The sequence below is a fragment of the Bufo bufo genome, chromosome 2, assembly GCF_905171765.1.
Source record: "Bufo bufo chromosome 2, aBufBuf1.1, whole genome shotgun sequence".
NCBI lineage: Eukaryota > Metazoa > Chordata > Amphibia > Anura > Bufonidae > Bufo > Bufo bufo.
The window spans coordinates 99092931-99116450 of NC_053390.1; the positions used below are offsets into that span (position 1 = coordinate 99092931).

The 23520-nt window shown below is 44.0% G+C and overlaps 1 protein-coding gene across 3 annotated transcripts in view; it reads left to right on the forward strand.

Moving 5' to 3' along the window:
• ERBIN (erbb2 interacting protein) overlaps nt 1-23520 on the forward strand; it is a 233941-nt gene that overhangs the window by 36460 nt on the left and 173961 nt on the right. For all 3 annotated transcript variants that reach the window (XM_040421353.1, XM_040421354.1, XM_040421355.1), the window contains exon 2: nt 2332-2441. The gene's annotated coding sequence lies outside the window, so the exon portion shown is untranslated. The remainder of the gene's footprint in view (nt 1-2331; nt 2442-23520) is intronic.

Below are 23520 nucleotides of genomic sequence, written 5' to 3' on the forward strand. Positions count from 1 at the left end.
CGCAGCTGTTGTGCTCGTCGGAGCCTCTGTGATGAAAAATGATTTTGTTTCTTTAAGTAGAATTTTCTCCCAGAGAATTGAACTCAGCAAAACAAATCTAGAAATAGGTTTTGGTAATGTTATTATCATTGAAGTGTAGCTAATGAACTGCAGATGCTCAATGGGCTTTTTTTAGTCTGAGTCAAAAAAATAGTAAATTGACATGATGCGTCTATGGAGGGAAGACTGTTCACCTCGCTGACAGCGCGGTACCCTACAGTTACCGTATCGTAGTCAATGGCTTCCAGGAGCCGAGGATTTGTGTAGGACGGTCCCTCTCATGAGAAGTTTCTGGCCGCCAGTGCTTTCCTTAAATAACAGTCGAATAGAAGCAAATAACCTTTGTACCATCTTCTTACGGCGCATGGCATAAGATGGTTTGTGTTTTACAGTGTGAATAAGACCCCGTCAATCCTGAGATCGAGGAGCTTAAGGACAAACCACATGCATCCATTCCTACTAAAATCATAATATACACTGCGCCTATGTAGTCTGTAGAAGATAAGAATGGAGAAATAAGGCTTATATTAGATGCGCAGATCTTCAAGGCGATTTGTCGGAAAGGAAGCGTTCTTCTCCGGCAATTACATGGAGACTGCTGCTATTACATGAAGCGATCTCCTCCTCAGTATGGGGAGGAGCGATCACTAATGCCATTGCTTGTCCCCATACTGAATCGCTGTTTGCCGACAGCAGATCGTGATTACATACATAGCACCATCTGCCTCCGGCAAACGATAATTTTTCAACCTGCTGAAAGATTCCAATTACCACTGCCGCTAATGAGCGATGGTCTGTAATTACACCAACAGATTATCTGACCAATCATTGGTCAGATGGCCATTAACACACAGATCTTTTGTTAGGCCACTTACAGACGAGCGAGTTGTACACCCCGTCCTGAACTTCCAGCACTGCCGGGGTTGCATAGCATTATATTGATTTATGATGTCATGTACAGTTCTGGAATGTATTGGATAACACTGACAGCATTATGTCAGTGTTGGGGTACCCTCACACTAGCGTTTTTCTTTTCCGGCATAGAGTTCCGTCACAGGGGCTCTATACCGGAAAAGAACTGATCAGGCATATCCCCATGCATTCTGAATGGAGAGTAATCCGTTCAGGATGCATCAGGATGTCTTCAGTTCAGTCATTTTGACTGATCAGGCAAAAGAGAAAACTGCAGCATGCTACGGTTTTATCTCCGGCGAAAAAAACTGAAGACTTGCCTGAATGCCGGCATTTTTTCCCATAGGAATGTATTAATGCTGGATCCGTCCTTCCGGTCTGCACATGCGCAGAACGAATAAAAGGTGAAAAAAGTAAATGCAGGATCCGTTTTGCCGGATGACACCGGAAAGACGGATCCGGCATTTCAATGCATTTTTTTGACTGATCCTGATCAGTCTTACTAATGCCATCAGTTGGCATACGTTTTGCCGGATACGGCAGGCAGTCCGGCAACGGAACTGCTTGCCGGATCTCTCTGCCGCAAGTGTGAAAATAGTCTTATCCAATACATTCCAGACCTCTAGGGGTTACATAGCATCATAAATCAATATAATGCTATGCGACCACGGCAGTGCTGGAAATTTAGGACGGGAGCTGTGTTATACTCGCACTCTGAGCCCGGAGTGTTAACTCGCTCGTCTGAAAGCGGCCTTATACACACCAACTACTGGTCTGATTGGACAGAAATTGGTCAGATAATCTGTTGGTGTAATACAGCCCTAAGCCGCTGCTAGACACCTTTTGACCGTGGCTTCTCTCTCCTATGAACAAAGTATCAGGCTTATTGAAGATGAACTGCCAGGCCTACAGATATTGATGGTTTGACAGACATAGGTCTGATGCAACCAGAGATGAGCAAATTGATCAAAATTTTATTTGGGTCCGAAATGATTCTACCCAGAGTGAGCCAATTGGCCTGAAAATTTCTCCTAGGACTCATATTATTATTTTTTTTCTCCCTAGTCTCTCTCACTTTTTTTTTTTTTTAAAGCGTTCATTTTTTATTTTTTTCGAATCGATTTGCCCATCTCTAGTAGCCATCTTTAGTCCAAGTTGTTGAGCCTTCCTTGGATCAAATGAGACTGAAAGCAACCTGTCCTTGGGATCCATGAGAATCACAGTGGTCAGACTCCCATGATCTATATTTTATGATTTCTCCTTTAAATAGGTGGTCCTTATGGTGGGAAACCCCTCTGGATAGAAAGTTCTCCTGTCTGGTAAATGGTATACTTGACTTTAAGCACTATGTTAATACTCATCTATTATTGCATCCATTAGGTGTCTGCTGGATTAGTATCTGATTTGAGAACGGATGACGACGTTTTAGGAGATCCTTTCTGTCACACTGTAAACTGAAGAAAAGAAGCCAGGGAGGGCCGTGATATCGGGTGAGTGGCGGTTCTATTTCAGGTCAGACAATGATGGTTTATTAATGTAAGAACTGTCAAAGGAATTGGTTTGTACGACTTCATAACATAGAGGGAAGATGGCCATAGCTTTCCACTGATGTCAGATATACGGTGATGTGGACTTCAGACTACAGTATCATACGTTTGTTTTGTGACTGCATCCTGTAATGACACATGACGATGACTGAGACCCATAATAATAGAAATTTCAGTCTTAGTCAGAAGCTATTTCAGTTTTTATAATTATTGGCTTAAAGGGCTTGTTCAGTTGAGTTTATGTTCCGTCTACTATGGCATGGCCGGGCTACATGACTAAATACTGTGCCAGCTTATACAAGAGAAGAAATGTAGTCCGCAACGTGATTGGATTGAGTGCACAGTTATACATCTCTTGATGTGATCACTACATTACCAGTATAGATATGCAGCAAGTGGAAACAAAGTACTCTGATATCGTCACCACTTTCAGGATGGTTTTCTCATAACTCATTCTTCATGGATTGTATTGTCTGGAGAGTCGCATAATTTGAATAAAACCAAAAGAGTAATAGCAAACTTATTTAAGGCCTTATTCACACTGCCGGCAGTAGTTCTGGCAGGCTGCTCCAGAAGAAAACGCAGAGCACCCACCATTTTTGTCTGGTAGATTCCCGGCATATTTGCCAGGTAGCGGCCAGATATCCGCCAGATCCCATTATAGTCAACGCGGCCGACAGGCATTCCGGTAACATCAATATCTCTGACAGGCTACTCTTTGCCAGAACAGGCTGCCAGAACTAATGCCGGCAGTGTGAAACAGAGGTTGTACAACCCTTTACAACTGATGGTCTATCCTCAGTATAGGCCATCACTATTGATCAGTGGGGGTCCGACACTCCTCACCCATCAGTTCTTCTGCAGTAGCTCGGGCGCCAGAATTACACAGCTCCGTCCTCTGTGCAATGGATGGAGCTTGTCACTGCAGCACTGCTCCCATTGAAGTGAATGCAGTTACCAGTTCCATCCACTGCACAACGGATGGAGCTATGTAGCTGTAGTGCTTTCAGGATCCCCACCGAACCGATAACGTTGGAGTATCCTAAGCATAGACCATCACTTGTAGAGGGTTGGACAAGCCCTTTAAAAGGACCTTTGTCTGTTTTGTTTCCTAACATGTATGTCTTGCATTCCCTATCTAATAGCAATTCTGGAGCATCTATTCTTATGAAGACTCTAGGTTGTGCCATTCCTTTATTATTCTTACTAGAACTTTATGACTGAACTACTAGCAGTCTGCAAGGAAGGTTCAGATGGGTCTTACCAGTTAGGAGTTTGACACTGGCAGCACTGATTAGATAGTGTCAAACTGTCCAGGGACACACCCACTACTGGTAACACCCGTCTGAACTTTCACTTCAAACTGCCAGTAATTGATTCAGAACTTCTAGCAGGAATAATAAAGGAATGGCACACCAAAGAGTCATCAGAATAGCTGCTTCAGAATTGTCATTGCTAGAGGGATGCGAGTAGTTACTAAAACAGACATGTCTGGAGAGGTCCTCTTTAGGATGATCAGTGGTGTTCATGCAATACAGCTCCAATTTAATCAAGGTATTCTCTGGTTTAAAAATATTTACCCCCCCCCCCAACCTCAACTGAAGCAGACTCATTTGACTATGACTTTCATTTGGACGTTCTCAACTAGTCCATCTGTAATAAACAACCAAGATCACTACAGCTCCATTGAATACTGGTGGACTGTCCCATAAATAGGAGGTCCACCAAGAGTCATAGTGACGCATTGATCATCTCTTTTGTAGAGTTGTCCAGTGTTGAGTGTGGACTAATACAAAACCTCACAAGTCATATCTACAAAACTCGGTGTCCAATTCCATACCGTTGCGAGGCAATGCTTTAGTCGTAGGTACTAATGTTTTGCTGTATTGAAGATGTTCTGTAGGTCTGGTCTCAGTGCATTATAGATGACTTTTTACACAATGATGATATCCTAATACTGCAAGTAATGGTGTATTATTTCTAACATAGGAAGGTTTCTATAGTTTAGAAATGGTATCGACCAGTGCATGGCTTCTTAGTTTTTTATACTTTGGCCTTAGCAGCGAGGTTAAAGCCCATGCCAAAATGAAAAATGTTGCTTAAAGTTGTGTTCCCATCTCAGACATTGTTGGCATATTGCTAGGATATGCCATCAATGTGGTATACCTCTGGGACCCACTCCTATCTCCATAACGTGCCATCTGAAGTGAAGGAGAGCGCACCACGTAAGCAGGGGGCTACCCTTCATTCTTGGCCATGGGAGCTCAGAAAATAACTGTCTTGGCTATTTCCTTCAGTCCCATAGCGGTGAATGGAAAGGTGGCCGTGCAGTGCACTCTTCATTCATCTCTATGGCACTTCCGAAAATAGGCGAGTGCTCTTGCACAGCAGCAGTGAATGGACAGCACGCTGTGCATTTGCAATGTACTCTACTTCACTTCGGGGGCCCAGATCTGATGACTGTAGGTCCCACCATTGATGGCCTATCCTAGCCACCTGCCATCAATGTCTGAGATAGGAACCCCCTTTAATTGAATGCCTATTTGGCCCAGTAAACCTTTAAAAAAAATGATAAAAAGAATAAATTCTGTTAGTATTGGCGCAGTGCAGGATAGGTCTATGTAACATATGTAATGGACCCTGTCCAACTACACCTCATCGGCACCTGTTCGACACCTCAGAAGCACTGCTTTTGGAGTCCATCCAGCTGCCATTTAACGTATGAAGTCACACATTTAAAATATGTGTCGCCATCAATAAATATGGTGCTTGATTTCTAACCATTGAAGATGGACCTCTGCTTTCTTTGTCCACTAAAGACATTTTATCTGTTCTAAGACTTTCTATAAATTTTATTTTTAGATTTCATGACCCTCGCAAATGTAAGCTAAAACTTACAGTCTGTAATGGTCTGTCTGCCCTCCAAATATTTAAGGATTTTGGGGTACAGTTATTAAGACCGGTCTTAATAAAGGCCCATAGCTGGTGGTGGATCCACCGAAGTTATGAAGAGGCGCTGGTCTCTTCAGCGGATCCTCCACCACTTCTAAAGGTAAGACGGCTTCCTTGCTGTCTTACATTTTAGACCATTTTCTATGCCTAAAACAGGCGTAGAAAATGATGACTGAGACAGGCCTGCTCCCCTTCCCCGTCCACAATTTTAGACCTGGCGTTATCACAGATAACGCCGAAACTGTTGCGCCGCCATCTGCTCAGTGTTGGGAGTGAGGGTAATAGTTCCGGGTTCCTTGGCTATCCCTTAGTAGGGACACTGCCCAGGTCATATCCCCCCAACCTCCCATCGCTGAAGCCTCGATTTTCAATATGGACTTATCACTGCTGTGACTGATTTCAGTCCTAGCTATAGATAGGTTATATATAACAGATCGGGGTTGCCCGTTTTTCCTTTAGAATCTGTATTCTCTTTGATGCCTAACTGTACTTGTTGGCAATAGAAAATATGTGGATCTTTTGTCATTTAAGGATCTTTCTTGTCACTGCTGTCGTGATGAAAACCTCTTCGTCATCTCGTACTCTGGGTCTCACCATTGAATTGTGGGTTAGGTGTTGCTATAGTCCTGTGTTTAACACTTTGCTGTTCTGTCCTATTTATGGTGCTCTTCTGTTTTACATCCTGACCACATTGATCGACCAGGAAACGGTGCAATATTACTCTGAACTGTCATTTTAAAACCATAGATTATAGTTTATTACATTCTGGGCTTGAGTTTTGACCATTGCATAAGAATACACCCCTTTACTGGAGTTATGATTGTGAAATTTTTTTACAAATTCGCAGTAACAACTTATTTTGTGCAAATAAGCCCAAAAAGTCACAAAGTTCTGAATTCTGAAGTGCTTGATAAATTCCCCCCACCCCCAATGACTTTGATCAACTTTACTGGAAGGGGGGGGGGGGGGTTAGTGACCTTGACCCTTGAAGCTCAAGGGATCCTTTCCAACTAGTAAAACCATGATACTGTTGGGGTGGGTTATTAATTTGCTAATCTGAGGAACAGTTTTTTATCTTATATTTATTTTGCCCACTTCTGTAGCGCTGACATATTCTGCAGCGCTTTACAGACATTATCATTACTTACTGTCCCCAATGGGGCTCACAATCTAAGAGTGTGGGAGGAAACAGGAGAACCCAGAGGAAACCCACGCAAACATGGGGAGAACATATAAACTCCATGCAGATGTTGTCATTGGTCGGATTCGAACCCGAGACCCCAGAGCTGCAAGGTATTGCCCCCCCTGGCCTTATGCCCTTGAGTGCCTCACTGATGCTTTGATGATTAGAGCAGTGGTCTCTAAACTATGACCAGGTTCCTCTGAGGTATTTTCTGTATGCCATGCTGTGTGTCCTGTAGAATTCAATATACTATGCCATATATACTGCATCTCTTTAAAAAAGGGCCTGCCATGTCATTCCCCATGTAATAATAATAAAAATTCTAGAGCATTTATTGATATAAGTTTATGTTGTGCTGTTCCTTTTATTATTCCTGCTAAAAGCTAGGAATGAATTAGTAGCAGTCTGCAATGAAGGTCCAGATGGGTGTTACCAGTTTGGGGGGGGGGGGGGGGGGTGTCCCTGCACTTGTTTGACACTGGCACCACTGATTGGGTAGTGTCAGACTGTGCTTCTATTGGCAACACCCATCTGGACCTTCATTGCAAACTGCTAATTATTTAATTTATAACTGCTAGCAGGAATAATAAAGGGATGGCACATCACAGAGTCATAAGAATAGATGCTTCAGGATTGCTATTACATGGAGAATGCAAGTAGTCACTAAATCAGACATGTCAGGAGAGGGGACAGGACCTCATTTATGAAAGCCTATGTCTAGCCTAGCAAACGCCAAGAATAGGTGAAGGACACGTTGTAAATAGTTTTTAGTAGTTTCCAAAGGCGTGTACAAGCAGGTTGGGCAGAGAAGTTTTACGTTCAGCCTGACCCTTTTCTGAAAAACTCTCTATTAAGTCGGCGTATTTATTTTTTTATTTATGACTTTGCTTCTACATATTCAGTGTGTTAATACCTACGGCACAATCTGTTCTTTGTGAAGTGTAGTGCACTACAGAACTATTACCATAAAGGTCTGCAAGGGTGAAAACATATGTTTTCTTGTAGAAGGCGCCTGGCTTCTCTGTGCTAAGGTGCTGCCTTCCCAATGGACCCCATTGACTATAATGGGGCCCTGCAGAGATCCGGACGCTACCCGGCAAATGTGCCAAGAATTGGCCGAACAAAAAACAAAAAGCTGCACTCGGCGGTTTCTGTCTGACCGATGCCCGGCATTGTCTGCTGGACCTGCCAGCCTCAGGTGTAGCCTAAAAACTGGTGTATGAAGTAGGACAGCTCCAATCACCAGACTAAACGTCTATGGTGTGGTGGTGCAGGAGGCCATAGCCGTTTTGTATAAATGTTCATATGTTTTTGTCTTGTTGGTTGTTTGCGTTTAGATTTATACTTTGCATTTATGTATTATGGAAATCATTAGTTCTAGGTTTCTTCTCCACTTGTCCTACGTTTCCCTGGCTCCCTTCTCCAGGTTTACATGTTCTTGAAGTCTGTCAGATGCTAAGTAAAGCATAGCTGATAAAGATGTAGTGGTGTGCCAGCGGGAAGAGGCCTCTTGTTAACCCCTTTAAAGCTTATTGGAAAAATTACACTTCATTTAGATGTTCACAAGCCCTATTGTTATATTCTAGTCTTCTGTCCTGACTTATTAGTGAATTGCTGTATGTACAGATGTAGCCACTATTACTTTACTAGCTTAAAGAGGACCTCTCACCATAATAAAACCTCTAAACTAACTATACAGACATGTAGAGCGGCGCCCAGGGATCCCCCTGCACTTACTGTTATCCCCGGGCGCCGCTCCGTTCTCCCGTTATAGCCTCCAGTATCTTCATAGTTAGGCTCCACCCAGGGGAACCTGCCGGCGTCTCTTTCTCCTATGCTGTAGCGCTGGCCAATCGCAGCGCTCAGCTCATAGCCTGAGAGAAAAAAAAACCTCTCGGGCTATGAGCTGAGCGCTGCGATTGGCCAGCGCTACAGCATAGGAGAAAGAGACGCCGTCAGGTTCCCCTGGGTGGAGCCTAACTATGAAGATACCGGAGGCTATAACCGGAGAACGGAGCGGAACAAAGCTAGAACCAGCCCTGTACCTCAGATGGATCCAGAGATCTCCCCATTCATTGCTCCAATTGTTCTGTTAGATCTATTTCAAGCAGTCAGCTCAGGGGATGTGTCCTTTCTCAGGGGGGGTGTCCTTTCTGCTGCAGCTGAAGGATGGAACTGAGCATGTACTTCGATCTTCGTGAGCAGGACAGAGAAATCGGGGAAAACAGCAAACAGCAGGTGGCGCTATACAGATAGATATAATTATTGGTTCCAGGACGACCATTGTATGTTAAAACCATAGTAACTTAAGTAATCGGTTCCCAAGCCCTAAAATGTCATCCAAGATGAGAGAAAATGAAGATTTAAGAAAAATAAGCAGATAACTAAGACAAATAAAACAAGTCCTTAGGCCTTTTGCAAACGACCGTTCCGTTTTTTGCGGTCCGCAAACCGCGGATCCGCAAAAAACGGAAGCCGTCTGTGTGCCTTCCGCAATTTATGGAACGGGAGGCCTATTGTAGAAATGCCTATTCTTGTCCGCAAAACGGACAAGAATAGGACATGTTCTATTTTTTTTTTTTGCGGGGCCACAGAACAGAGCAACGGATGCGGACAGCACACTGAGTGCTGTCCGTATCTTTTGAGGCCCCATTGAAGTGAATGGGTCCGCATCCGAGCCGCCAAAACAGCGGCTCGGATGCGGACCCAAACAACGGCCGTGTGCATGAGGCCTTAGGCTGAGTTCACACTTTAGTTACGGTATTTGCTCAGTTATTTAGATCAGTTAGGGCTGTTTCACACGAGCGAGTCCATTGCGGGAATCGCGCCCCGTGTGTGAGTGTGATCCTCCGCTCTGGACTTGCAGGAGCGCACGGCATTATCATGATTTATAATGCTATGTGTCTCTGCATGGTCTTTTTTCCACAGAATCATAGTGACATAAAGCGGTCAGTATGATTCTGTAGAAATAAGGTCAAGCAGAGTCACACAGCATTATAAATCATGATGATGCCGTGCGCTCCTGCAAGTCCAGAGAGGAGGATCACACTCACACACGGGGCGCGATTCCCGCAATGGACTCGCTCGTGTGAAACAGCCCTAAGGGTTCATGCACACAAATGTATTTTCATTCCGTGTCCATTCAGTGTTTTTTTTTGTTTTGTTTTTTGCGGACCGTATGCGGAACCATTCATTTCAATGGGTCGCCCAAAAACGAAAGTTACTCATGTGCACTCTGTTTCCGTATGTCCGTTCCGCAAAAAGGTAGAACATGTCCTATTATTGTCCGCATTACGGACAAGGATAGGACTGTTCTATTAGGGGCCAGCTGTTCCGTTCCGCAAAATATGGAATGCACACAGACGTCATCCGTATTTTTTGGATTTGTTTTTTGCTGACCACAAGATACATACGGTCGTGTGCATGAGGCCTTATTGTGAGCCAAAACCAGGTGCGGGTCAAAAACACAGAACAGGGGCAGATCTTCCCATTATACCGGATCTCTGAATAGCTTCATACTGGTTTTGGCTCTCAATAACTGATGGAAATGACTGATCAAATAACTGAAGTGTGAACTTGACCTTACATTTAACAGTCAGGAATAGCTGATGACTAACAACCAACCAGAGAAGTGGCCTTGATTGGTTGGATCTGAGTCTGAGACATTGTATGTTGAGTCTGGTTTCAACTTACGATGGGTCAGAAAAGAACATGGTATGATGGAAATATTGTACCCTGAGGGATCACTGTACCCTAATAGCTCAGTACCTACAATACATTTTTAGTGCATGGAATTACAAAAGTATTCCGATCCAGGTGCTGGTTTGAAAACTGTAGAATATTTTTTTTTGTGGGATGCCCCCCTTTAATGCATTACTGCAGCAAAAACACATTACAGTGTTACAACAAATTGAGCTCCAGTAACTGTCCTGGCACAGCGGGTGTGACGATACCGCTGGATACATCTGTGGGATACTTGTGGACCCTCTTTTTTTACACATGACTTGCACTCATTTTATATAGTGCAGGTTTCTGTAGAAATGACATTTCCGAGTGCCTCAAGCTTATCTCCTGGGGCACATGCCACCATAATAAAAGCTTCATTGGAGCAGAATTCTGTATAATTTATGAGGACGGCGAATCTACACCCAAGAAAACAAATCTGTAATAGCTTAAACCTTCAAACATTTACAGACTGAGCAACAGAGATTCCATGCTTTATCTTCCACGAGTGAGAGAAGCCGAAACATCTAAATCTGCATTCACTGACTTACCTTGCAGATGGTGCTCCCATTCGGCAGTGCTGGTTAGCGGGGTTCATTGTTTGACTTGTTGGGGTTGTCTCACTTTAGCAAAAGGCATTTATCATGTAGATGAAGTTATACAAAGTTGTCCATATTGCCTCCTTTGCTGGCTTGATTCATTTTTCCATCGTATTATACACTGCTTGTATCCAGGGATTACAACCACCACTGTTGGCGGGACAGACGATGCTGCGCATGCGTGCCTACGCGCTGACCCTTTTTCCTATAGCGTACAGGCACGTCCACCGCTGTTGGATTTACAGGGGGGTCGTAACCCCTGGACACAAGCAGCATATAATGTGATGGAAAAATATCACAGCCCGCAAAGAAAGCAATGTAGACAATCACAATACATTAATAAGCGCCTTGTATTAACTTTCTCTACATGATAAATGCCATTTGCTGAAGTCAGACGAGCACCATTTGAAGTCACCCTATTATCACATGGGACGTTTTATGGCAACAGACAGCCGGCAGCCTGTGCGGATCATTATGGTCAGAGTACATATCAGATTTCAGGTTGTCTTTCAGGTGTTTGACCGTTCTCTGGGAATACCGTGTCTGGTTGCTGTTGCTGTGCAGCAAAGAGACATACGAAATAATCATTGATTTCATCAGCCGGTGGTTTCTGAGCTCTGCTGTGTCTGCGATGTTCATGTTGCACATTCATCTTCCTTCCCGTCACTAACTCAATAACACTCGCAATTCCTTTCCTTAGTTGATCTGCTGCTCTAGAGGGTCAGGTTTACGCTCTACAAATGTAAGTGGCCATTTTGAACTTATTGGCCAGGAATGGAACGGGAATAGGGTATAGACCCAAGTTAGACATTACAAAATACATTCAACGTAAGACTGTTTTTTGTCTTTTTGGGTCTTATTTGTATATGAGACTGTGGGAGAGTGTAGACCGGATACGGATGATCCTCGCACATTAAAGGTTTATTTATTTATTCTGAACTCAAAACATTTTATGTTTTCTATTAGATTGGCAATATTTATAAAAAATATTAAAAACTAGATTGGAATTACGTTAATTTTTCCAGACATAAAATTTTGTCCTAATTGGTGGTTATGCTGACCTGAATCATTTTAACTATCTAAAAAGGGAACCTGTCACAAGATTCTATGTAACTTGTAGTCATTTCTTAGTCTTGATTCCTGCTTAGAGGACTTGGGCACTTTCTGGATTCTGTGGACCAATGTGTTTGTAAGATGATTATGTGGCCCTTACTAATATAGCCTTTATTCTGCACCATTTTCTATATTTCATAAGGTATGCCTCCTGGTTTACAAAGTCTTCTGTGCTGTCCACACAAAGGTTCTGTCCATAAGATGGCCGCTGATGGAGGGTCTTGTGACCAGGCAAATCATCTCCATGTGATGTCTCCTCTATTCAGACACACTGCACTAAAATCCCACAGAACAAGTGCAGATGGCGGATGCAGTGTATTTGAATGCAGGAGACCTCACATGGAGGTGGTTTGCTGGTCACATGGCCCTCCATTAGAGGCCATCTTATGGACACAAAAGACTTGGCAAACAAGAGGGCATACCTCATGAAATATAGAAAATGGTGCAGAATTTCAACAAAGGCCATATTAGTAAGTGCCATATATTCATCTAATAAATGCATTGGTCAACAGTAACCAGAAAGTGGCCAACCCCTTTAATAGTCCTGTGGGCAGTCCTATTAGTGACCGCATGCAAATCTATACAAAGAAGGCTGTCAGGCATAGCTGTCAATCGCCGATTAAGACCACCTACTGGACTCCTAAGCCCAGAATGAGCAGGAATTAAAATTTAAAGCATTACAAGTTGGACTGAATCTTTTTTCACCAAATTATATATCAATCTGCTCAGCTCCTCCTGCTCTATAACCTACTGTCCACAGATTGGGACTGCATGTCCAATGTGGCATGTTCCCTTTAAGAACAGTAATACATGCAAAGGCGAACTACAACCATTCGTCGGCCAGTTGCCTTGCCATTATGCTTGACTATCTCTGTGTGCCCCACAATGCGGTCCATTGCACCTAAATATCTTTGTATACTCTATATTCGAATTAAAACTGCTTGATAAGGACGTACTCTCAACGATCAGAGTACTACTTGCACTTTTGCTCACTTAAACTCTTGACAAGCAAGGTTTGTGTGGTGGATAATTGTCTGTGCACATTAAAAGCCCAATTCCTCTCGGCATCACCGCTAAACACTTGTGCTGACCACATTGTATACTTGCTGTGTAGACCTATCCAGCCGCTCCAGCCCCTCTTTGCCTTGGTGACAGCTGCCGCAGTCTCTTCTCCGCTCCCTTGTGTTACTTAGGCTTTGGCAGCCATGCCTTCCAGTGGGCCTCTGTGATCCCTGCGGCATTGTCATTTTTTGGTTGCCAGCTTTCCCATTCTGCCGTTTTTCTCCTCCAGGTAGTTGGCGGGACTGAAACGGCGCCAAGCTTTAATGTTTATAAATTGGCTGAAGCGATGAGATTTAAACGGCAACATTAGTCTTGTGAAGTGTAATGAGATAACGTCAGTGAAACAGATCATGTCTGCTTGGCAGATGGTACATGTCTGTATGTAACGTAATGAGACTGAAAGCCATTATATATTTATTTGTGGAGGAGGAGCGGGGTGACTGTCAGAAGATCAGGAGCCCATGTCAAAGGTTCAGTAGGACTGGGAGAAATTGCTGAGTGCCAACAGTAAACCAGCAGAATGATGTCTGCAACCGTTCAAGCAGCCGAGTCTATATGTTGATGGTCAATTCCCGCTATACGCTGATTTGCCATTTATTTATTTTCCGTTATGGAATTAAAGGAGCACAAATCAAGACATATAAAAAGCTTGTAAAAGTGCAGCTTGTGAGAAGAGGTGCCAACTATATCCGTAGATCTGTAGTTGCACCGATGTGGGGATGTTCAGAAATGGAGATCTGGGGGATAAAGCGGTCATCACGGGAGCTGACATTTTCCTTCAGTTTCTGGCAATCAAAATGCTACAGTTACAGCCTTACAGCTTGAATAGGACGGTCTAGCACAGCATTAGGGCTCATGCACACAAACGTATTCTCTTTCCATGTCCGTTCCGTTTTTTTTTTTTTGCGGACCGTATGCAGAACCATTCATTTCAATGGGTCCACAAAAAAAACGGAAGTTACTCCGTGTGCATTACGTTTCCAAATGTCGGTATTTCCATTCCGCAAAAAAATAGAACATGTCCTATTATTGTCCGCATTACGGACAAGGGTAGGGCTGTTCTATCAGGGGCCATCTGAAACTACAAGTCTGTATGGGGAAGAGCGATGGCGTTAGTGATTCCTCCTCCCCATACTTTGGGGGAGATCGCTGCATGTAAATGCACTGGGGCACTAGGAAGTCTAGGCTGCAATTTTTTAGCTAGTGCGAACTAGGGCCAGTTATTTAGGGAGAGGTTCCGGACGGGGTCGCCCTTGTCAGGGCGGGTGCTCAGTGGTTAGGCTATTAGGGCCAGTGCAGCACCCCCACCTCAGGGCAATACCAGGGACTTACAGCCCCAACCCAAGTCCTGTTTTGTTACCACTCGCCCTTTCTTTTTCTGTATGGACATCTACATCCTGCCTACTGAGACAATAAGGACATCTTGGAATCAACTGAGTGGTAGGACATATGGTTTTTTTAAGTGCCGCCGTGCACTATTACCATTATTTGATACGTTTTTTTGTCTTTATAGGTTACGATATAACTTGGACAGAAGCTTCTTTTGTTTTTGCAGATCCTTTATTTTGGGCCATCTATTTTATACGTTAACATTATAAAAAGTTAAGTTTTATACCAAGTAAATATTTGATCACCTCCTAGTGCACTTGTCAGAATATTGGTGATCTAGTTAAACAATCCCCTCCCCTTTTTTACTTAAAGGGCTTCTGTCACCCCACTAAAGTGATTTTTTTTTTTTGGGCTAGTTAAATTAGTTATATTGCGATATATGAAAATATAATGGTCCTACTTACTTTGATCCAGCAGTTTCTTCCAAAAACGAAGTTTTATAATATGTAAATTAGGTCTCTACCAGCAAGTAGGGCGGCTACTTGCTGGTAGCTGCTGCAGAAAACCGCCCCCTCGTCGTGTTGATTGACAGGGCCAGCCGGGATCTCCTCCTCCGGCCAGCCCTGTCGGCATTTGAAAAATCGCGCGCCTGTGTTCATTCGGCGCAGGCGCTCTGAGATGAGGAGGCTCGTCTCCTCAGAACTCCCTCAGTGCGCCTGCGCCGATGACATCACCGAAATAGAAGACATCATCGGCGCAGGCGCACTGAGGGAGTGCTGAGGAGACGAGCCTCCTCATCTCAGAGCGCCTGCGCCGAATAAACACAGGCGCGCGATTTTTGAAATGCCAACAGGGCCGGCCGGAGGAGGAGATCCCGGCTGGCCCTGTCAATCAACACGACGAGGGGGCGGTTTTCTGCAGCAGCTATAAGCAAGTAGCCGCCCTACTTGCTGGTAGAGACCGAATTTACATATTATAAAACTTTGTTTTTGGAAGAAACTGCTGAATCAAAGTAAGTAACACCATTATATTTTCATATATCGCAATATAACTAATTTAACTAGCCCAAAAAAAAAAAATCACTTTAGTGGGGTGACAGAAGCCCTTTAAGTAAATGCACTGGTCTCCTCCGCTAGCGATCAGCAGATTGTCCCGAAGGAACGCTTCTTTCCGGACAATCTACTAGATCGTTGTCTCATGTAAAAGTAAAGTGTAAAGTGAGTGTTGCGTCTCTTTCGTGTCCATGTGTGGCTGTGCATCTCCATCATGTCTGTATGTGTGTTTGTGCCAGGTACTGTAGCCCTCCTGTATCCTCACAGACCATTGCCCCGTGCAATATATCAGGGAGCGAGCTGACCAGTGTCCGGGCAGGTGTTCTTTACTGCATAGTCATGCTGGACGTACAAATATTTGAGGCATAGGGTCAAAGTCCTGAGGAGTGTGTGTAAAATGACTGCTCCACCTCTGGATCCTCTGTGTAGTCATGCGGTGTACACGTCACAAGGATGACTCCCAGCTGAGGCATTTCTTTTGCCAAATCATGATCAGCATCATCATTAATCACCCCCCTCTGCCTTGACTATATTTGGGTCTGTGGAGGAAAGGTCCAGTATACGAGCTAAACGCTTGTGATTATCTATTAGCATCTCCGACATCAGCTCCCTTGCATGTTTTATCTATGTTCAGTTCTTATTATCTTATTTCAAGCCTGGTGCTGTAAGAAGTATGGTATATTATTTTTTTTTAATGCAAAGTTTGTCTTGAGTTGATGAAATGACTAGTAATGATTCATTGAGTAAAGTTTTTTTTCCTCCTACCGTAGAATACACCTTCCATGGTGATCATTGGGACCAATCCCTGGGACTCCCATTGATCCGCAGTATGAAGGAACCGCGCCCCTTCAATTTATATCCAGGCACAGAGTCTCGTTCTGCTGATAAGTGCTGGTTTCAGGGCTGGATCCCCACCAATCACACATTAATGGCCCCCCCAGAACCCCTAATATTACAGCCTGATGGCAAGACTCGGCAACAGTGGACTAGGGCTGCATGCGACAAAGCTGGGATCCGCAACCTTCTGCACTCTAGCTGTTGTGAAACTACAATTCCCAGCATGCACTCACCCAGCTGTTGTCTGAAACTCCCAAGTAAATGAAGCTTGCCAGGAATTGTAAAAAGCAGTGAAAATCTTATTTCTCATTATTTCAAAAATTTCTTTTAGTAGACTGGAGGTATTCTTCAGACTCAGGCCTCTTGCACACGACCGCAGAATACGGATACCAGCCGTGTGCATTCCCCAATTTCTGCAGCCCCTATTGTAAAAATACCTATTCTTGTCCGCAAAATGAACAAGAATAGGATAAGTTCTATTTTTTTCGCGCACGGTGTGCTATCCCCATTTTTTGCTGCCCCATTGAAATTAATCTGTCCGTGTCTAATCCGCAAAAAATGTAGACCGGATGCAGAATAAAAATGTGGACGTGTGCTTGAGGTCTCAATAACGTAATATAATGCATAACCTTCAAAACATATTGAAAAACTATATATTGTCGGGATTCGCTCTGGTAGTTGGGATAAGCGGGTACAGTACAGAGGCAAAGTACAAGTTCATAATACAAATATCCATGTTTATTCACACATACGGTCAAACAAAAACACTCTTTGCAAGGTTGGTGTTTGTTCATAAAAAACGTCACATTGTCAGCGGTTCTACCTCCAGCAGTCCAAATGCAGGCTTTAGGTGGCCTGCTCTCCCAACACACAGGTCTCGGCTTTCCATCCCAGCACAGGGCTCAGTTCCCACACCAGCGATTGCCAGAGCTCCTCTGTCAGAGAGAGGATATCACTCTCAGCTGACACTGCCGGCTGGGTTTTTAACAGGCCAGTCAATACCAGGCCTGGAATGTGGGGAGTAGTCACCCACCCATCACTTGGACTACTCCCAGTAAGAGCCGTCCCGGATCAGCTATACAGCCATACTAAAATAGTAAAGTGTCAATCAGCATTAGCTGCCACTGACACCTGAACATACCGGCTCTTACTTCACCGAGACCAGGAACCTCGGTGACATATACCTTCCGTCAACGAAGACCAAGGCGATTTCCTGAGACTAGAGATGAGCGAATCGAATCCGAATTTCCTCGTTCTTCGTGTCAGCAAATCGATTTAACCTGAAATAGTGTAAATAACGAAAAAATTCTAACTTACTTCGTCCATTTGCTCGCGACAGGCCACCAGCCTCCATCTTGATTGAAGATCTCGTCCAAAATCCAGTGTGTGGTGACGTATGATGTCACCACGCCAGTCGGCGTGATAGCGTAATCTTGCGCTGTGCGAGATTTCGCTACAGATCTTCAAGCAAGATGGCGCGGCTGGCCCGTCTTGAGCAAATGGAGACAGTAAGTTTGATTTCTTTTTTTTGTTGTTAATTTTACACAGTTTTTACACTCGGATGCCACGATCATGTATGAACGCGGCATCTGAGGGGTACAATGATGGGGAGCGACGCTATAGCAGCTCCCTGTCATTGCACCTGCTACTTACAAAAAAATGCGCTTCGTGACAAAGTAATTCATCACGAAGCAATTTTTTTTGTAAAATTTGGCAAATCAGCCGAATCGAACTTTTCAATTATTGCCTCATGTCTACCTGAGACCAGTGTCATTTCCATCACATGTACTGCAGACGTCGCCCTTGTTGCCTTCCCTCTCTACCAGAACCCCTGTCTTTTTGCTCTGGCTTATCTACGTTTTGTATCATGTACTAATGTAACATCTATTAAATGTTTCTTTTCTGTTTGCTGCTCATCAGTTTTGACCATCTTTGAATTGAGTTTTTCTCTTAGAGACTTGTGCCTATGTTTTTAGTGTCACTGGTTTATCATTGGTTTGACCTTGTCCAGTCTTGTCTTCGTCCCCCTGTGGTGCTGTAGCTGTAGGGCTGCCTTCACTTTACCAGACATCATACCAGCTGCAGGCGTGTATATGTAGGTTACAGCCCGGCATCCCAGTTACATTTTTTGTCTAATTTCTTCTCCAGCTGTCTTTCACCGTGTATATCAGTCATGACCCTGTGTCTATTGAGTCTTTTTAATGATGAAACCTTTGAAACTTTCTTAAGGTTGTCGTACACATTAGATGATCGTTGGCTGAACCCACTGAGTTTGGGGGAATGGCCAACCATTTAATATCTGTGGGGGCTTCCTGACTCTCCTACGACACCAGATGAGCACATTCTGGAGCATTTGTTCTCAAGGAAGATAAGCCCCTTCCCGAGGAGCCTGGAACTTCTTATTCCACGAGCATGCATGTGTCTCCCTACATGAATAGGCAGAAACCTGTGAATTAGGCAGATTCAAGTGGAGGGTGAAGCTAGAGGAGAAACACTCAGTGGACAACCCTTCCCATGTGAGCCTGGGATGTGAAAGCCTGTCAGTATTTCTTGTGGTTATGGCGGAGTCCCTTTTAAAGCCAGAGAAAAGAGTTGTATCCATGCATGAAGAGTATGGGATAACTAGCTGTATTTGAAGCTTGGGTTCATTTCGAGTTCACAGCCATTCTTTAGGAAAGAGAAAAGTCTGTGTGATATTCTGCACCCTGTAATCAAGTCAGAGGATTCCTTAAATTCATGAACATAATCCCACAGAATACCATTCATAGGTAGGGATGAGTGAATCGATCCCAATGAATCCATTTGTGTCATCAGCAGGGCTTCCTCACCGTGAAGAGGTGCCCACCTGCCTCAAGTTGACATGGCGGGACATTTAGACCACCCCTGGAAATTGTCAAAACTGGGCTAAATGTCTGCCTAAGTGAGTCTTGTGATGGGTGGGTGCCTCTTCATCTCTGTGGACAGTCCCCCACAGGTGAGGAAGAGGATCAGGAGACAGAGTGGGACTCTCACGTGACATTTTTGTCTGTAAAAACGCCACCAAGTTGCCAAAAATTTGCCGTCTAGTCGGAGTTGCATGGAAATTGTGGCCTATGATAACAAAGGCTTGTGCAACTTAACAGTGTTGGAATTTTTGCGATTGTCACGTTGCAGTTATGGCATGACGGGTGGCACACTTTGACACCACTGACAATCGGAGGTAACATCGCCAGATTTTCATGTTGTACAACACGTGTTGCCATGTAGCCCCTGCCCAAATCTTGAGTACAACCAAGGGTCTGTGCACTTCTCTGCATCTGGTGTACATGCTGGGGAAATATCCCGACGTATGCTCTGAACGGAAAGCTGCATATGTCGGATGTGCAGGGATAATGTGGTGTGAACAGAGCCAAAGTCTTGGTCTGTCATGTTGATGACGGTAATCTCGATTGATGATATTAAACCTGTGCATCGGAAAATTAACCACCTAGTCACATTGAGGGTCACTTATTAAGACTGGCGATACGCTAGTCTTAATCCCCATGTGCTGGCGGCAGATGCGCCTAAGTTATGTAGAGGTGCCAGCTCCCTTGCTGGAGTAGCTTAAGACCATTTTCCATGCCATTAACTGCCGTAGAAAATTATACATTTTCCGCCACGGAAAAGTCGCAGATTTGGCCGCAAAATCTGCACCTGAAAGAGGACCTTTTATGGGTCCAGACTTTATAAGAGAAGTAGCACGTTAGGTAGGGCATAAAGCAGGCATCCTATAGGGCTTACTATTATTCCTGGGCGCCGCTTTGTTTGCCCGCTATGCGCTCCGGTATTTTCCCCGCTCAGTATGCTAATTACTAGCATTGAAACAGGGAGGAGGAGACTGCAGGGTTTCTCAATGGGCGTCTCCTTCTCCCTGGCTGTAGCGCGGTCCAATAGCAGCGCAGAGCGTCACAGCCAGGGAGAAAATACCTCCTCATTGTTCCGATACTCCTCAATATATAATGCAAAGCTCCAAAATCAACGGGGGGCCACAGCGGACGAACAGGGGGTCTTTTTAAAAAAAATAAAAAATATTTAAACGCCTTGGTATCAGTGGGAGCTGCCCTATAAGGTAACACCCTAATTAGACTTTTTTGAAAAACTGATGAAAGGTCCTCTTTAAATATGACTAAAAATGGCGTATATTTCGTCTAAATGTGATCTATTTCTCTATCTACGTATACATCTACCTAACTACGTATCTATCGATCTACATATCTATCTATCTATCTATCTATTGATCTACCTATCTATCTGTCGATCTACCTACATATCTATCTATCTATCTATCTATCTATCTATCTATCTGTTTTACCTATTATATTTGAGAGCCCAATCAGAAGCACTTGCCTAATACATAGCTGGCATCTGAATCACTCCATTTGGGAGCAGTTCCAGTAATAAAGCAGCAATTGGAAATGAATCCCTATGCACTTCCCTGAAGGCCCCATCAGCATAGCGCAGGTGCTGTTTATGGCAGCCTGTGTCCTCTACATTCAGTCTACAGAATGTGGCCATTATCCCAGTGACCTTAAAACCGGGGGAATTAAATCTGAAAGAATTAAAGCACTGACTGCCATGAAATCAGAGTGCTGATTGGTCTGACTGTTTCCATTGATTTGTTTAACTTCACAATGGGTCTGTTTTTTTATGGAAAAAGTTAATTTTTCCAGATTTGTCTCATGTCCTGGGTTTTAATTTCATTTCCAGTCTCTAAAATTAGAAAAGAGGATGCTGTGCTAAGCGCGGTATAAACAGATTACAGCAGATTGCTCTCTCTGTAGTTAAATACTAGTTTGCTGCAATTGTATGATGGCGTGTTTACAGTATTACTGGGGCAGCATTGCCACGAAACCTTATTATAAAACATGTTTCCTTAAGGATGATTACCTGCCATCTACATACAGTTGCGGGTTTACATGTGGAGTACGCAGGCTTTAATCTGTGTTGCAGGGCACTATTAGATTTGCCATCTTCTCAGTCAAGTATGAATACTAACTAGTGCAGGGCTGGCCAACCTGCGGCTCTCCAGCTGTTGCAAAACTACAACTCCCAGCATGCCCAGTCTGCCTACAGCTATCAGCCTAGAGCAGGGAATGGTGGGAGTTGTAGTTTTACAACAGCTGGAGAGCCGCAGGTTGGCCATCCCTGAACTAGTGTGAATAGGATTACCACAGAAATTCTGGCTGCTTCTAGCCTCCACTAGGGGGAGCTTGCTGTATACGATTCATGCTTTAAGCTTAAAGAAGGACTGTCCCCTCTCCTTTTTTGATTTTTTTCCCCCCTATATCTGTGCAAGGGATTTGAGGTTCTTTATTCCCAAAAAAGAACTTTGACCCACAATAAAGATATATAAAAGTGGTTTTCTGATCTTCGGGGGCCCTACACCTCACCAAGGAGCCGTTCTGCAGTAGCTCTGACACCTGAACCACACGGCCATTTTGGCGTAGCCGGTTACGGCAGGGCTGCACCCATAGAAGTGAATGCAGAACAGCTGGACTGGAAACCCCTTTTATGAAATTTTTCATGCAAATACAAATGAAGAAATCTGTAAACCATTGCACAACACTGGGAAGAGATGAGGGACTGGTTTACACAGAAAATGGTATTCTCTTTACTAGTGAAAGAAAGTAAATGGAACATTCTCAGACGCTATGGGGGAGATTCATCAGAACTGGTGTAAAGTAGAACTGGCTTAGTTGCCCATAGCAACCAATCAGATTCCTCCTTTCAATTTCCGCAGCTCCTATGGAAAATGAAAGGATCGATCTGATTGGTTGCCATGCCTTTTGGCTCACACTGCGTCGTCGTGTCACCCGCATTTCCACCCTGTCAGTCTTTATCCCGACCGCCCTGTCACATCTGCTCAGAACAGCCGATGGCCTCTTCATCCTGGAGGGCAACGGCACAATAAGAACTAGTGATAGAAACCAGCATGTTGGAGGCTGCGTAACTGATGTCATGTAAAGTCCCCCCCAGAGTCAGGACCGTCGCGCAGAAACCTCTCTGACTGGTAATTATGTTGGAAAGAACAGAGCAAATAAGATAGAGCTAATGGAAAGCGCAGGAAATACCAGAAGGACACCGAGATAACTGGAATCTCTTAACCAGTTGCTTCCTGGCGGTTGTTACTGCATTGCAGGTTTGGGTCCTGGTTCATGGATGCAGCTGGTGTTCTGTCGGTTACTGTAAGAGCACCTGCGTGAGTCTGCGTTTTTTGGCTGGGTTCACACATGACTGATTAGCTGTGGATTTGCTGTTGCAGACAATTCTGCAGTGTTGTACAGTACCAGCAAAGGGGATGAGAATTTCAGAATTCTCATTCACATGCTGCGTAAAAAAACGCAGCAGAAAACTGCAGTATTGCGGATTTGAAATCTGCAGCATGTCAATTTATCCAGCGGATTTCATTGCGGATTTCACCCTTTTCAATGCAAAGAATGACACTGAGTCTGAGCTGCAGCCTTTCTGTGACACAGTCCGCGGCGTATGCGCACACAGTTTGGTGCCTATTTTTCTGCTGCAGATTAGAAGCAGAAATGCTGCAGATTTTCTCCTAGCTAAGAACCCAGCCTTTATGTGGTTTTTGGTGCGGATTTGATGCAGATTTTCCGCAGATCTCACCCTGCCATTGAAAAGGGGGAAATCCGTACAAGAAAAACACAACAATTCATATGATGTAGATTTCAAAATCCGCATAGCAGGTCAATTTCCCCCCCCCCCCCCCCAAAGAAAAAAAAGCGTACAAGGGATTTTTGTAACCAAAGTATACACTTTGCTGGTACTGTATTACGCTGTGGTTTTTATATTGTATATACTGGTTTTTCTGCATAAAAATCTGCATGGCAAAATCACGCATAATCTGCACCGTGTGCATGCAACCTTAGGGTGTGTTCACGCAATTGATTTTAAAAACGCACTGGTGTGTGGTTTTGGTACGGTTTTTGTCACCATTTTTTTTCAGCTTCCTATTCATCTCAATAGGAGAATCGTGCGGATTCTGCTCCAAGATGGAGCATGCTGCTGCTTTTTTTTTCCATGATGTTTTTTTGTGTGTGGGAAAAAAAAGGCAAGTTCTGCCTCCCATTAAAATGAATGGGAAGCTTTTAAGAGGTGTTCTTTGGCGCTGATCCTGCGTGAAAAACATCACCAAAAAT